The 15,117-nt window shown below is 36.9% G+C and overlaps 1 pseudogene; it reads right to left on the reverse strand.

Annotated features, from left to right (window-relative positions):
* The window catches only part of LOC128171437 (talin-2-like), a 333,309-nt pseudogene that overhangs the window by 392 nt on the left and 317,800 nt on the right, over positions 1 to 15,117 (reverse strand).

Consider the following 15,117-nt stretch of genomic DNA (forward strand, 5'->3'; position numbering starts at 1 on the left):
TCAATATCCACAACTCCAAATTACTACACGATCTTTAGCGGGTTGTTTTACTAATTTACACTTTAACAGATCATATATATCATGCAGCTATTATATCAGTTTAAAGGAATAACGTTCTCTGTACATGTTTATATTAATTCTTTCTTTGATTTTAAAAAGTACACGTGTCCTTGTTTGTTTACTGTATAACTTACCCATTATAAATAGAGCACTCCTCTGTTTCAATCGTTTATATCCTTATATAATCATGCACTTGATTTCTGATGTATAACTATACAGCTGACTATTCTATAGAATGTTCCGCTTTATTGATTTGTTAATCACGCACCTGATTTCTGATGTATAACTATACAGCTTACTATTCTATAGAATGTTCCGTTTTATTGATTTGTAAATCACGCACCTGTTTTCTGATCTTTTTGTGTTTGGGGTTTTCACTAGTTGTGTTTACAGAGCAGACTTTGATGAAGACACCCATTACAACCGCCGCCCCCACGGCTATCAGCATTACACCCCACCAGTGTATCTGTGAAAAAAGCATACTTATACATGACAATCAACATCACATCCAACAAATGTACCTGTAAATGAAGCAAACTTATACATGACAATCAACATTACACACCCGAGAGTATCTGAAAACAAAGCATGCTTATACATTATAAACAACATTACACACCATCAGTGTACCTCGAAACAAAGCAAACTTGTACATGACCATGGCAATCAATTATGTATGCAGTTACCCCCCCCCCCCCACTCCCTGTAAACAAATTTTTTAAGACATATCCATTAAATTCATTTCGAATCCCACCTGCGCAAAAAAGCAACTCAGTTTAATGACATTATCAATATATCATTATTAACATTGCCCCAAAAATAAATCTATTTTTCTTTTAAACGACCCCCCCCCTCCGAAAAAATAAAGACCGATGCTTTATAAAGACACGTCCGTTATATCTTAAGAGGGATGTGCGGCCATTTTGTTTATTTGAGTTTAAGAATGTAAGCATTTCTTGATCTGGATGGTGCAGCCCGAAACTGGTCAAAAATGATGCAAAAAGATATAAAAGCAATAAATATAAAGTCCTACATGTTATTTTGTTTAAACAGTATGCATACAAGAACAGAAAATGCCCTTTTAATCACTTAAATGTCAAAATGCACAGGTACAGACTTATTTTGAAGATTTAAAAATCTTAAAAATATGAAGGGGGTTCATTGGCGTTCTCTTTACAACCATATTTTCAGAAAAATGTCTAAGCTTGCTTATTTAAGCTGTAACTTTGTCTCAAAGTAAGAAATCCTATTCTTAGAATGGGGCTCAAAAACCACAAGATATATTTGTCTTTGTCTATAGATGTAAATTGCAGATTTATTATCATTTAAATATGATGAATACTTTTTTTTAATTGAAAGCAATCACTTTTTGGACTACTTTCCCATTTCTTCAAGGATTATACTTCAATTTATTCTTAAAGAACATCCCCTTAAACAAATATGGGACAGGTAAAGAGATGCATATCAAATTCCAAACGGATTTTTTTGAATTGGCATTTATTTTTTTTCTATGAAAATATAACGTCAATGTGACTCTACAGACACAGGAGTTCTAAGTTTAAACTGGATTTTTTATGTTCTTAAAATAGATCCCATGCCGACTAATAAAATAAGGGTACTCTATCTGAGGCAAAGTTACAACCTAAATGATCAAAATTCAAACTTTTTCTCAACAAATGGTTGTAGAGATGACAATAATGAATCCCCTTCATAGTTTTCCGATTTTTTAATCTTCAAAATAAGACTGTTGCTGTCCAGTCCGACAGCTGTTTTGAGTGATTAAAAATGCATTGTGCATACTTTTTAAACAAAATGACATATAAGACTTCATAATTATTTCCTTTATATCTTTTGACATCATTTTTGGCCAGTTTTGGACAGAAACAAGCTAGTTCAAGAAATGTTTACATTATTATTCTCAAATGTACAACATGGCCGACTATCCCCCTTAAATTAGATATTTAAAAAAGAGAACACAATCACAATGATCCTGAAACAAACAACACCCCTGATGTTACTCAAAGTTAGACAAAAACAGGTCTTATGTTAAGAAAATGAAACTATATTTATTTATATTTATCATATATTGATAAACATTCTGAACAAAGACAAACACAAAAATACGGAGATTTCAAAGAGAAAACATGTACTCACAAAAATCCAGTCTTTGATAGACGAAAGAGTCTCTTCTCCAAAAATCAGGTTCTTCAATCTTTCTAGGGGCCCGTCATTGTCGACACCACGACATCTGTGAAATACGTCACAATAACCGCGATAATTGTCACAAGGAGTGCCTGAAATGTAACAAAACGTCACAATTACAGCGGTAATTGTCACAGGTCGTGTCTGAATTGTAACAATACGTCACAAAAACCGCAGTAATATTCACAGGGTGTGCCTGTAATGTACTTATACGTCACAATAACAACGGTAATTGTCACAGGGCTTGCCTAATATGTAATAACACGTCACAATAACCGCGGTATTTGTCACAGGGCGTGCCTGAAATGTAATAATACGTCACAATAACCGCGATAATTGTCACAAGGTGTGCCTGAAATGTTATAATACGTCACAATAACCGTAGTTATTGTCACGGGGTGTGCCTGAAATATTATAATACTGCGGTAATTGTCACAGAGTGTGCCTGAAATGTAATAATATGTCACGAATGCCACGGTAATTGTCACAGGGTGTGCCTGAAATGTTATAATACGTCACAATAACCGCGGTAACTGTCACAGGGCGGGCCTGAAATGAAATAATACCTAATGAAAACCACGATAATTGTGTGTGCCTGAAATGTAATTATGTGTCAATGGTGGCCATAAATGGTAACAATGCAAATTTTATTTTTTAAACAACAAAGGATAAGCTAGATATTTTAAAGTTATGTGTTTCGTTCTCTATGTAAGGTTATGCTGACATACCATCATTATTATCGAATAGTTATTGAAACTGCCTGGTTAAACTCTGCTATGATGAAGCAAGCACTAAAACAATGCAAGTTATATTTCATTATCTTTACATCAATGAGATGATGAATATCTCAAAGGGCCCGCTTAAATAATGGAAAATAGGATAAAATCATTTCAGATGATTTTGTTTGACATTGACCTATGACTTACAAATTTTCTGTTTGACATAGAACTTTACCTCAAGCTCAATACCTCTTTTTTGTTTATTTTTAGCAAGATTATGCCAATGGGAAATAATTCATTGTCGAAAACTGGAGATCTGTTATGACCTTAACATCTATCCTTGCAACTTGGCTTAAGGTCGCTGCACACCCTATACCCATATGCTCAGTTTAGGTGAAGTGTGAGTCATATAGGTCTAAAGAGAGAGTATATATGGTAATCAAAGTACTGAAGAACTGACGGGAGATGATTTTGTCGATGTTTAGATGTAAAGAGAGAGTATATATGGTAATCATGCTATGAAACGTTTTTGCGTGATCTGATATGACCTTGACCCTTGACCCTCAAGGGCATTTTCTTGGTGTATTGTAAGCCAGATTGGACTGAGGGGAGAGAATATTTGATCCTGACAAAGATTTTTTTAAAAAAAATCTGATTATGCTATGGCCTTAATCGTTGACCTTAAAACCGTAAAACTTCGTTCTATGTAAAGTTTAAGCCAGATTGTGTCGAAGGAAAAAAGATATGTTTCGGACAAGTGATCTTGGAGGAAAAGACGGGCAGACTAATCACTATAGGGCGCCTGCAGAGCGGTGCCCTAATTAGGAACCTTGCAATGAAAATATGTTTTTATATTTATCACATAAATGCAAATAAATGATTGAGACAATTAAAAAAATATATACAAAAGGAAAAATGAATCACAAAAAATACTTTCTTGATTTAAAGAGTATAAAACTACAAGACTCGAAATAAACATAATAAATACCTGCAGCTACTGAGATTTCTTTCTCAGCATCCAATCTTAAGTAATTCTTCACTTCATCTACAACAATTTTAAACTCGTGCGGAATATGTTTATCGTCTGAAACATAGCATGTATCATTTTCATCTGAAAACGAAATTAAATCGTTTCAATATTTTTTTTATATAATAGCAAAATTGAGCCTACTGATCTTTATCACCATCATTAGGCAGTAAATAAACAACCATAGGATAAAAGAAAAAATGTTTGCAGTTACGTGCTTTTGCAGGCGAGGTTGCAGAGTCTTAGCTTTTGGTTATCATTTAGAGAACCGTCATGGCTGATATAACATTCGTCCCATGTAGAGTTGTTTCCTATCTTTTTACAAAGTGATCCCTCACATACCTGTAATATATAGGAATCATCTTGGAGGGAAGCATAGAATAATGTTTGCGCAATTTTAATTCTAATATCTTTTTAAAAGCAATTATACTATCAACGTATGACTAATGTTTCAAATCAGACACTGCATGGTTTCAAGCTTACCCCTTGGATACAGACTTGGGAATAACCATTGCAATACGTCATATCCGGTTTTATCGTGATGCCTGGGCATGTTGCATTTACACCAGTATTTAAGTCAAAGAAAAAATATAACTAACTAATTAATCTAAAAGTCGAATAAATTGCAATGTATACTTAAGCCTTAAAAGTCTATTATTTATTAAGACTTATTGTGTATCTTATTCTTGCCGCCAAGGCATATTGTGAAAAAGCGAACTGATGTCGCGTGTTAGGTCGCAAGATGGAATTATAATGATTTATATGCTGAACAGTACTGCTTGTTCAATCCTTTAACGAAAATCGGAATCATTTAAAAGAGACGTTGATTAACCAATAAATAAAAAAAATGATTACCCCATCTGCAATAGTATTACAAAATAGTATATTGCAATCAAACGAAGTTTACCATATCTACAGACATTGAGGCTCTAATATCTGGCACCGTTTCATTTAACAAATGTTCTTTATTTTTATATAATAACAAAACAAAAGGATATGTGAGATGTTTTAAGACCAAGTCAAAGAGTTCTTTTGTCAAATGCAGCCCGGTACTTTCTTACATTAAAGTCCAACTTTTTTCTTAATTTTTTCAAGACAAAGAAAGTCAGAGTGGCTGTCTGAGGTCATTCATGATGCATGAGGTCATATGTGCCAAGTTTGCTTTAAATCAAATAGGGTCAAAAGGTCATACATAATCGCAGGTCAAAAATAAAGTCAAAGATACAATGATGTAAGGTCAGAGAGAGGCGAGGTCAGAGTTGCATAGAATCAAATGTGTTGAGTATGGTGTATATCACCTAAGGTCATAAGGTCATTCTGACTTCTCTGGTCAAGGTCACACAGATGTAAGGTCAGAGAGAGGAGACAGGAGTTAATGGAATCTACCCGGACTGTTAGTCACGTGATTGTCTGGAGCCTATTTTGGGGGAATTGGACTGTAAACACAAATTGCTGCACTAACTTTTAAATAAAAATTACACGGCAATTTTGAACAGCAAATCAAAATAAAAGCCTTTTTTGGACAATTTCTAAAAGCCAATCAAAATAATTTGACAACTTTCAATAGCCAAAATAAAAAATATTTTTTTCGTTGTATAAAACTTAAATGATTTTTAATGGAGGCTAAATTTTATCTAACTTATTGTGTTTGCTCCGAGAGAAAAGAAACCGGCACAAAGATAAAGAACTTAATCTACACATCACATATCATGGTAGGTCATAAACTCTCTAATCCAATATCTCAGGTGTTAATTTCACTGTTAATGCAGCATTTTTATTCCTATCCTACAATGAAAGCATTCCTCTTTTGTTTTCAGCGGTTGCCATGGTTACCTTTCACGATATGGGACCATCTTATCTCTTTGGACGCTAGTTTGAAAAAAACAAAGTGTCATCAAATTATGGAGGGACAAGTTTGACAAGGGGGTAGGAGTGACCTTCCCCCCAAACACAAGACTGAGGGGTAAACCATGCAGCACGTTTCTCATGCACACGAGACAATACAGGTAAATACAGGTAAATACAGGTAAAATACAGGTAAATACAGGTAACAAAGAGCAACAGTTGTTGAATCCAATACATGTCTATCCAATTATCAGATCTCTATGCCCAAATGCAACAGTTATTCTTCTAAATATATGTTTTTCTCTCTTTCCCAATACTCCATATAAGTGTATAGATATTGTAATGGTGTGTAATGGTTATTTTCATCCCCATGTTATTTTTGCCCAATTAACCAACCCCTTGAATCAGTAAATTTAAGATGGACCACATCATTAAATACACTAAATTTCTCTGTGTTAATTTTTCATGTTTCAAAAGAGGAAAAATTATTTTCTCAAGCCATTGGGCAAAAATAACATTGGTGTTGAAATTCACCTGGTGTACAGTCAGATCACAAAAGAAAGTGAGTGTTAACAGACTTCATCTGTGTCCGTATCATTTCACCTTTATATCTCTAACCAAACTACAACAGTGTCTATTTACAGAATATATCTCTAGAGTATAAGCCTTGTCTCAAATATGCAGGCAGTGACATTTCTCCTTATTATGAAATACATTCACAGTAATTCAGTCATCCGGGTCATAATTCATATATACATGTATCAAAACAATCACCAATAGATTTTACTTTTAAAAAAGTACCATAAAAAATATATATCTACAAAAATAAACAAATAATAAAATTTGAATGCTATGCATATATGAGATAGATACGGTACAACAGAGCAGAATATCATGAAGTTGATGCGTCCGCTGTTGTTATGGTAACAGTGACACAGGGCTATAATTATTACATGTATAATGGCTACACATCACACCCCTAATCATGTCACAGGAATTATCAGTCACATACCTTTAATAAGTTCAGAGCAGTGTACGATTTCCTGTACGGACACTGCGAATATAACATACCCTTCATGTTGCCAGTAAATCAAAGATGGCCTTGCGTCCCATGTTGGCACAGATGATGACGTCCTCTTGGCGACCCGAGTTCCCAGCAGCCACTGCTTTTGCGGTTGCCGTGGTGATAGGTTTGGTCAGTCGGATCAGATCTTCTGCCGTTGCTTTCTTCTCTGGCAAGGTTCCAGCCTCGTACGACTATGAAAGAAAATATCAAACAGTACAATGTCTGTTGATGAAGGAGAAAAAACATAAATTGGGAAATAACCATTGGACTTTAGTCGGATTACCCCTGGATAATCTTAACCTCCTGTCCTATGTCCTCTATGGTAGACTCCAGGGCCCGAATTACCTGTATTTATACCTGTGGTTACCTGTGTATATTCAGTGTATTACCTTAACTTCCTGTCCTATGGCCTCTATGGTAGACTCCAGGGCCCGAGTTACTTGTATTTGTACCTGTAGTTACCTGTGTTTCAGTGTATTACCTTAACCTCCTGTCCTATGGTCTCTATGGTAGACTCCAGGGCCCGAGTTACCTGTATTTGTACCTGTAGTTACCTGTGTATATTCAGTGTATTACCTTAACCTCCTGTCCTATGGTCTCTATGGTAGACTCCAGGGCCCGAGTTCCCCGCGCGGCCTCATCCTCCACGGTCTTCACCGTCTTCAGTAACAATGTCACGTTGGTCACCATCACCTGGAGGGGAGATTGATATTTACAGTTTACTTCATCTGTTGTTTTACACACTATTTCATTTTCATTGATAAGTGACTGTTTTCATTAGCAACTGACTTATCATACATCCTGATTTCTGCTGATTTTCTTTTTTTTCATATTTTTATACTACAAAAACAAATTTCTGATAAGGCAGGTCAGACAAAACTTTTTAAAACAATATTTCCTTACCTAATAATGTTTTTTTTAAGTGTTTGAATACATTTATGACTTGGTAATACTGTTTTTATTTGTTGACTATTGACACAAATTTCTACAATATTGTTTATCTTTGAATGTCATAACCATCCTTCACCTCGATCCAAATCAAACACGTTTTTATGAACAATTATTTTTAATTAACACAGACATGTTATACAGAGTCAAGCAAGATATGTAAATAATAACAAGATATACAAGGCTTCCCTATCTAACACAGATCATGAAACATTAATGGTCACAACATGGAGATATCCTTATTCAGCCCTACCTATGACATCAATTACACTATCAAATTAAATAAAATATTCATTGAGACATGAGTTTTTCTTACTTCAGACTTATTAAAAGGAAAAGCATTTGAATTCTTCTTGCAAGAGTTGTCTTTCTTATCAAATGGGTCAATGTACCTTAAAGCTTAGCCTAACACAATGAAACAAGGTTTTCTTGTCTGAACAATGCATTGTCTTTCTAATCAAATAGGTCAATGTACCTTAAAGCTTAGCCTAACACAATGAAACAAGGTTTGTTTGTCTGAACAATGCTTGGTTTGAGATGAAATCACAAGCTTGTATGAACAGGGAGACACAATGCAGGTGTCTGGAGATTTCTGCATGTCCCAGCCTCATGCTCTCAACAGAAGCTTGCAGGGAGGTTAAATACTACAGGCCTCAAACTCCAACATCCTGCCTCTCAGCTAAACTTAAGGTGGCCAAATGGTCAGATGTACTGTCAAGTTATTTTATAGCCAAATTTCTAAATATATAAATTCATGCTTATTTTTATATTTTTTCACCAAATCCTTTTTTTTAATGTTAAATATAGAGGTCTTCTCTTCCTGAGGTTTGAAATGGTACAAAAATTACAAAATAGCCACCATTTTATAACATTACCAAAAGGTTTTTCTTTTCGAGTGAATCAAGCCGATGGTCAAGTTCCCCGAGTCTGAGAGGCAAAATGATTTGGTAGTCCCCGCAGCTCATATAATTATTTGTACTGAATTCAAATTCTTGAGTTAAAATACTTAGCAGCTTACTGTTTCCACTGACAAATCATGATATGTATAGGAGCCCTGTGCTGGCTATAACCACCACAGGGAGTGATATGAGCTGGAAACAACATTGTTACTGCAACACAAACATTTTACACCCAACTGTGCTCATTTCTTCCTATCAAAAAAAGCATTGCAAAACTAATTCTCGACAATAGCTTTACTGCTTTTTCCATTCCCAAAAAATCTTATACTTTAAACTGCCAGGTAAAAATGTGAAACTTTAAACTACCAGGTAAATTTACAATGTCCAGTCAGTTAAAAGGTAGTGTGTCAACAATAATTTGTAGTCATATGCTGATTGAGTGTACAGTGCAAGTCTGTAAAAGGTAGTGTGTCAACAATAATTTGTAGTCATTTGCTGATTGAGTGTACAGTGCAAGTCGGTAAAAGGTAGTGTGTCAACAATAATTTGTAGTCATTTGCTGATTGAGTGTACAGTGCAAGTCGGTAAAAGGTAGTGTGTCAACAATAATTTGTAGTCATATGCTGATTGAGTGTACAGTGCAAGTCGGTAAAAGGTAGTGTGTCAACAATAATTTGTAGTCATATGCTGATTGAGTGTACAGTGCAAGTAGGTAAAAGGTAGTGTGTCAACAATAATTTGTAGTCATATGCTGATTGAGTGTACAGTGCAAGTCGGTAAAAGAAACATTGTAGGAAAGGGGTGAACATGTTTTAGCAATAATTAATCCCCATGCAGAAATTTTCTGTAACTTGCTGGAAGAAATGAACACAGTTGTCACTAGTAGCCTGGTCAATGGTTCAGTGTGAAACAGGGGGATGGTTTCTATGGAAACACCAATTCAAATGCAATCTGTTGTTTCTTAAATCTCAAACCTCTACAGGATTTCAAAAATTCAATTTATAATGATAGAAGCTCTCACAAAAAGCCATTTATCACAACATTTAATATTTTTCTTCTTTTTTTAAATTGTTTCATTAACAGCTCTTGTTTTTGTAAATTGTCAACAACACTAGAACAGAGAAATATCATCCAATTAGATGGCTCGAAATTTTAACTGCACTCAGTACATGCTGGAAACATAGATAGTACACCCGTCCGGCAAACCCTCGATCAGGGAGTCTGTCTTCTGTAAAATCACATGACTCCACAAATCAGACAACAGTTAACTTAACAATTGTATCTATCAACGCCTAGGCGGCCTTTGTCAAATTATACTGTATATATTTCTTACAATTAAGAAATAAAAAAAAATATTTATGCACAGAAAACTTTTCAATTTTTAAACCTGTTTAAAATTGACTTTAAAAAAAAAAACTTTATCTACATTTTGAATACTGAAAAATCATTGCTAATAAAAAGTTAAGTTGTGCCTGGAATTGTTTGAAATAATGATTAGCAGAAAAGGTTTATAATTATAGACCTGGGCTACTCCAATAACTGATTGCCAGAAGAGGTTTTTCCATAGAAGAAGAGAGTGCATTACATCACTACACCACAACACTACCATCTCATCAAGGTTAAAGTTCTAACACAAGGTCAACGCTCCGTCCTTATGTTACAGTAATTCACTAATCAAAATTTTGAGCATTTATATAAGCAAATATTTTCAAAACTTTTTGAGTTTAAATAAAAAATAATAAACAAAGGTTTTAAAAAACTTCGGTCAAGGTTAAATGAAAATAAGAAATAATGTTGAATTTTGACTGACCTTCGCAGACTCTTTGAGGGTCATCATTGCCAGATCGGAGACGTTTTTGCCAGAGGCGTTTTTGGTGGCGCTGATAAGATCGGAGAGTGCGGAAGCCACATCCTTCACCGCGTTAATTATCATCACCTGAAAACAAGCTTACTCAGTTATTTCCCTCTTGAAATGTTGCAATTCACAAAATTTGATCACTCTGGCAAATTAATTTATTAAACAACTTCATCGTTACAATGCCAAGTTATAAGCCACGTACCTGAGCTTCAGGTTGGTTAGATCCGAGTGAGGCTGCACCAAGTTTGACGACATCGGCAAGTTTGGTGATGGTTTTGACCGCCTGTTGAGCGGCCCCGGCGAGCGTTTCCTGATCGGATGCGGCGCCCTGTACCAACTTCTTGGTCTCCTCTACCAAAGCCTTCGCCGTTTTTAGGATGTCCTCTCTATAATTGGTTACAAAAATAAATATTGTGGAATCATTAAACTTTGTGGGGGATAATTTTCATGCATTACATTTCATTCCTACAATAGGAAGTATGACTCTATCACCCTTATTAATTAGTGGATGAGAGGTACCCACAAACTCCACGAAAATTGATCCACCACAAGATCTAATGATTCTAACGTATGAGACAACTGTTGGAGTGGATCAGTGGGTGGGGGTATTGAGGACTATTTGTCAGTGGGTGGGGGTATTGAGGACTAGTTGTCAGTGGGTGGGGGTATTGAGGACTATTTGTCAGTGGGTGGGGGTATTGAGGACTATTTGTCCCATTTACCTGTGGCTGGCGAAACTGTCATCTCCCTCAGTACACAGAGTTCCAGCGGTGGCAAACATAATAGTGGTGTCGAGATCAGCAATGATTCCGCTCACCGCATTGATACAGGCCTGGGTACCGCGAGACCCAGACTGTAATGCTGCTAGAACAAAGACCACCTTCTCACCGACGCTGCGGGCATGGTCCTGGAGGTCGCGTCTAGCGTATGTGTCGTGTGGGTCGCCCTGGACTTTGCCGGCGTCCTGTACCAGCTCCACACAGCTCTTACCCAGGTCTTGGACCGTCGTACGGATACGATTCGCAATCTACAGATAGACCAACAAAATATATAACAATGAAATCAATGGAAATCTGCAGACCCAACATAAAACATTTTTTGAATAACGGATAAACTAATAAACTAGGAACCACTAGACATTGTAACAGACTTGTGACTCCACTTACATCCTGACTGTTGGAGGTTGCGGCGGCATTTGCAGAGTTACCGGCCAACACATCGTAGTCTCGTGTCAGCTGATTGGCCAGTCGCCCGAGGTCGCCCGGGTTCACCCCCGCCTTGCCCACCATCTCCTGCGTCGTCATGGCGATCTTCTTGGCCAGACTGACCATGTTGGACTGGTACTCCACGAAGGACATCCTCTCCCTCACCATTACCTGCTCGTCCGTCTGTAACCATAGAAACAAAGGGGGGTCAATATTGTAAACACAGACTCCTTTATTTGATAGACCTTGTTATGTTACACCGATATGTATCCAAATTGTTCATAATGGCATAAGTTTGTTAAAATTTCATGATTTTAAAAAATTTAAGTCGATCAAATTCTTCCTCCAGTGCACTATCAACACAATATTGGGGACTTTAAACAAAGCAAATTTTGGAGGAAAGGAGGTCCTTTATGTAAAGATTGTACCTACCTTAGTGATTGATTTGGTGAGTTTCTCTATCATACTGTTGACTACACCGGCCTGTGAGGCGGCCTCCTCCAGAGACTGTAACAGGTCCTGTACGACGTCCATTGTGTTGTCTGCTGCTGTGTCAATGTTATCATGGGTGTGCTTAGGGGCCTACAACATAAAACAAGATATTGTAGTCTACAGAAGATCCGTGCACACACTTGTCTATTGTAAGGATTTGCTATGAAGTCCAGACTTAAACATGCCTCCTCTTTTTATCTTATGATACTCTAACCTCTCTATCTTATCTTTGGGTTACCTCCCCCTCCTATCTTAAGGTACACTCTCCTTTTATAATAAGGTACACACTCCCCCTTTTATCTTTAATCTCACTTCCTCTTCTCTCTTAATGTACACCTACCTAGGGTTGCCTACCCCTTCTATCTTTACGTTCACTACTCCTTCTACCTGAGGTACACTCCCCCTTCTGTCTTCAGATACACCCTTCCCTTCCATCTTAAGGTACACCCCCTCCCTTCAATCTTAAGGTACACTTCCCCTTTCTATCTTAAGGTACATTCTCCCTTCTATCTTAAGGTACACTTACCTTAGGGTTGCCTCCCCCTTCCTTACAGGAGTACATGAACTGAAGTGACGACTCGGCCACGGTCTTAGTCAGGTCCAGGATGTGGGTCTGTTGTTTGGAGTTCTGGATCAGCGAGGCGGCGCCTACAGCACCGTCCGAGAGTGGGCCAAAGTAGCTGGCCATCATTGTCATCTATAGATAAAGGGGAACTTTAAAAGTTAGTACTTACCTATGTGTACATTGTGCTAACAAAAGGCATGTAAAAAAATGACCATTATTATTTTGGATTATCATTCAAATTTCACAGAGAAGAAAATGACCCAGATCTCACATAATAAGTATTAAATATCGCAACCGATGCTCTGTATACTGACCCTGTGACCCAGATTCTCCGGCTCTGCTTTAGCTGAATCCTTGACCTTGGAACAAAGGTCATGGATTTCTCTTGCACTCCCAATCATCTGTTCTTGGAATCCCTATAATACCATTCACCAATAATAATTAATGATTATCTACGAATATTGAAAATTGAGCATATTTTGATTACTTTAAAATCTTAATAAAGGGGGGGGAGAGGTGAACTATCAAATAAATCTGTTAAACTGTTGAAACAAGGGAGGGGGTGATACCTTAAAAATCTAGACATGAAAGGGAAAATTTGAAAACTTAAATATCTAGATATTGGGAATGAGGGGTTGATAATTTACAAATCTGGACTCATGGAGACATATTGGTGGATGGGGAAAAGGTGGTTTTGGGTGGAATAAGTACTGACCCTGAGGGATTTCTCTGTCCGTTGCTGTAGACTCTGACTGATGGCGGCCAGTGAGGCCTGGTCCAGGTCGCGGATGGAGCGGTTCAGTTTGTCGATCGACTCGTCACACTCACGCTGACCCGGCGCACAGTCCCTGAAATATTCAGATGTATATAGTCAAACAGGTCCTGATGTTTTACAGGATATATGTTCAGTTCAAGATTATTACATTCCTTGAAAGTATACAGTCAAATACTATAATATGTGTCAAGAAATAACAGATGTATAGTGGAATGGACCTCAAACAAATTAAAATCAAGCTTCACAGAAATACAGTAAAATACTATAATATACATGTCCGAAAATTTAAAATCACTTTTAGGAATGAACCAGGCTATTGAAGAGCTAACACTTTTGTAAATCTAGAAATGTTGACCAACGTTAGGAGCTGGCATTATAATAAAGACTTGCACTATACACTTACTTGATGAAGGAAAGACTCACTAATGGTGGACAAACTTACTTGATGGAGGACACAAGTCGTTTGATGGCCTCGGACACACTCTTGGAGTGGTTGGAGTACAGTTGGTAAGTGGGCGGGTCCTTCGGGTTGACAGCCAGCTTTTTGGCGGCCGTCACCATGTGACACGCTGCATCCATCATCGCCTTACCTGCCGACACAATGGGCTCTTGGGCCTTCCTTGCCTACATATATATACAGATAAGTCATCTGTGTGTCTTGTCCCAGAAAATTAGGAATAACTGCATTAAACTTTCTTGAATTATGAAACCCCACCATGAACATATTCAAGTACATTTCTAATATGGGGTTTTACAGGACAACATAATCCTGTTAGTTGGGTGCTTTAACTTGCTAACTGTCTGCTTTATGTAGCTAGCTTAGTAGCTATCTGCTATATATCGCTAGCTGTCTTACTACCTGTATTTATCGATAGCTTTTCATTTACTGTAATTACCTCAGGGCTGATCTTGACACTCACCTTGATGGCCTTGAGTGAGTTGGTTTTGATAAAAGTACACTGCTTTAATCCTGTTATATATCATGGAGCATCATTGATCTGCTAGAAGCCAGGCTACGTTAGCCACAGAATACAGAGTTACAGCTCAAAGGCAGTTAGTCTGTAATCAAACAGCTCCTATAGCAGGATATATAAGGAGATACTTCCTTGAGATACATGTAACTCAGACAGGTTCTGCTACAAGCAGTCAGTTTGTCTAAAAACTTAATTCTTTTTGCCAAAAATGATGTCTTATTATAACCTCAATTGTTAAGAATAAAATGAAATTATCTTTGAAAATTACCTCCCATTTCACTGAAAATTTAAATCTTAAACATTCACGTAAAAAAGTTTGCTTATATTATGTCCTGAACTTTGTGGTTATTGGGAATTATGAAATAAATTCTAATACAACATAAGCTCATTCAAAGAGGGGTTAAATGATGTTATCACCAGTCAGCTCAATAAGCTCATTCAAAGAGGGGCAATAATGATGTCATCACCAGTCGGCTCAATAA

The sequence above is a fragment of the Crassostrea angulata genome, chromosome 2 (genome assembly GCF_025612915.1).
Source record: "Crassostrea angulata isolate pt1a10 chromosome 2, ASM2561291v2, whole genome shotgun sequence".
Taxonomy (NCBI): Eukaryota; Metazoa; Mollusca; class Bivalvia; order Ostreida; family Ostreidae; genus Magallana; species Magallana angulata.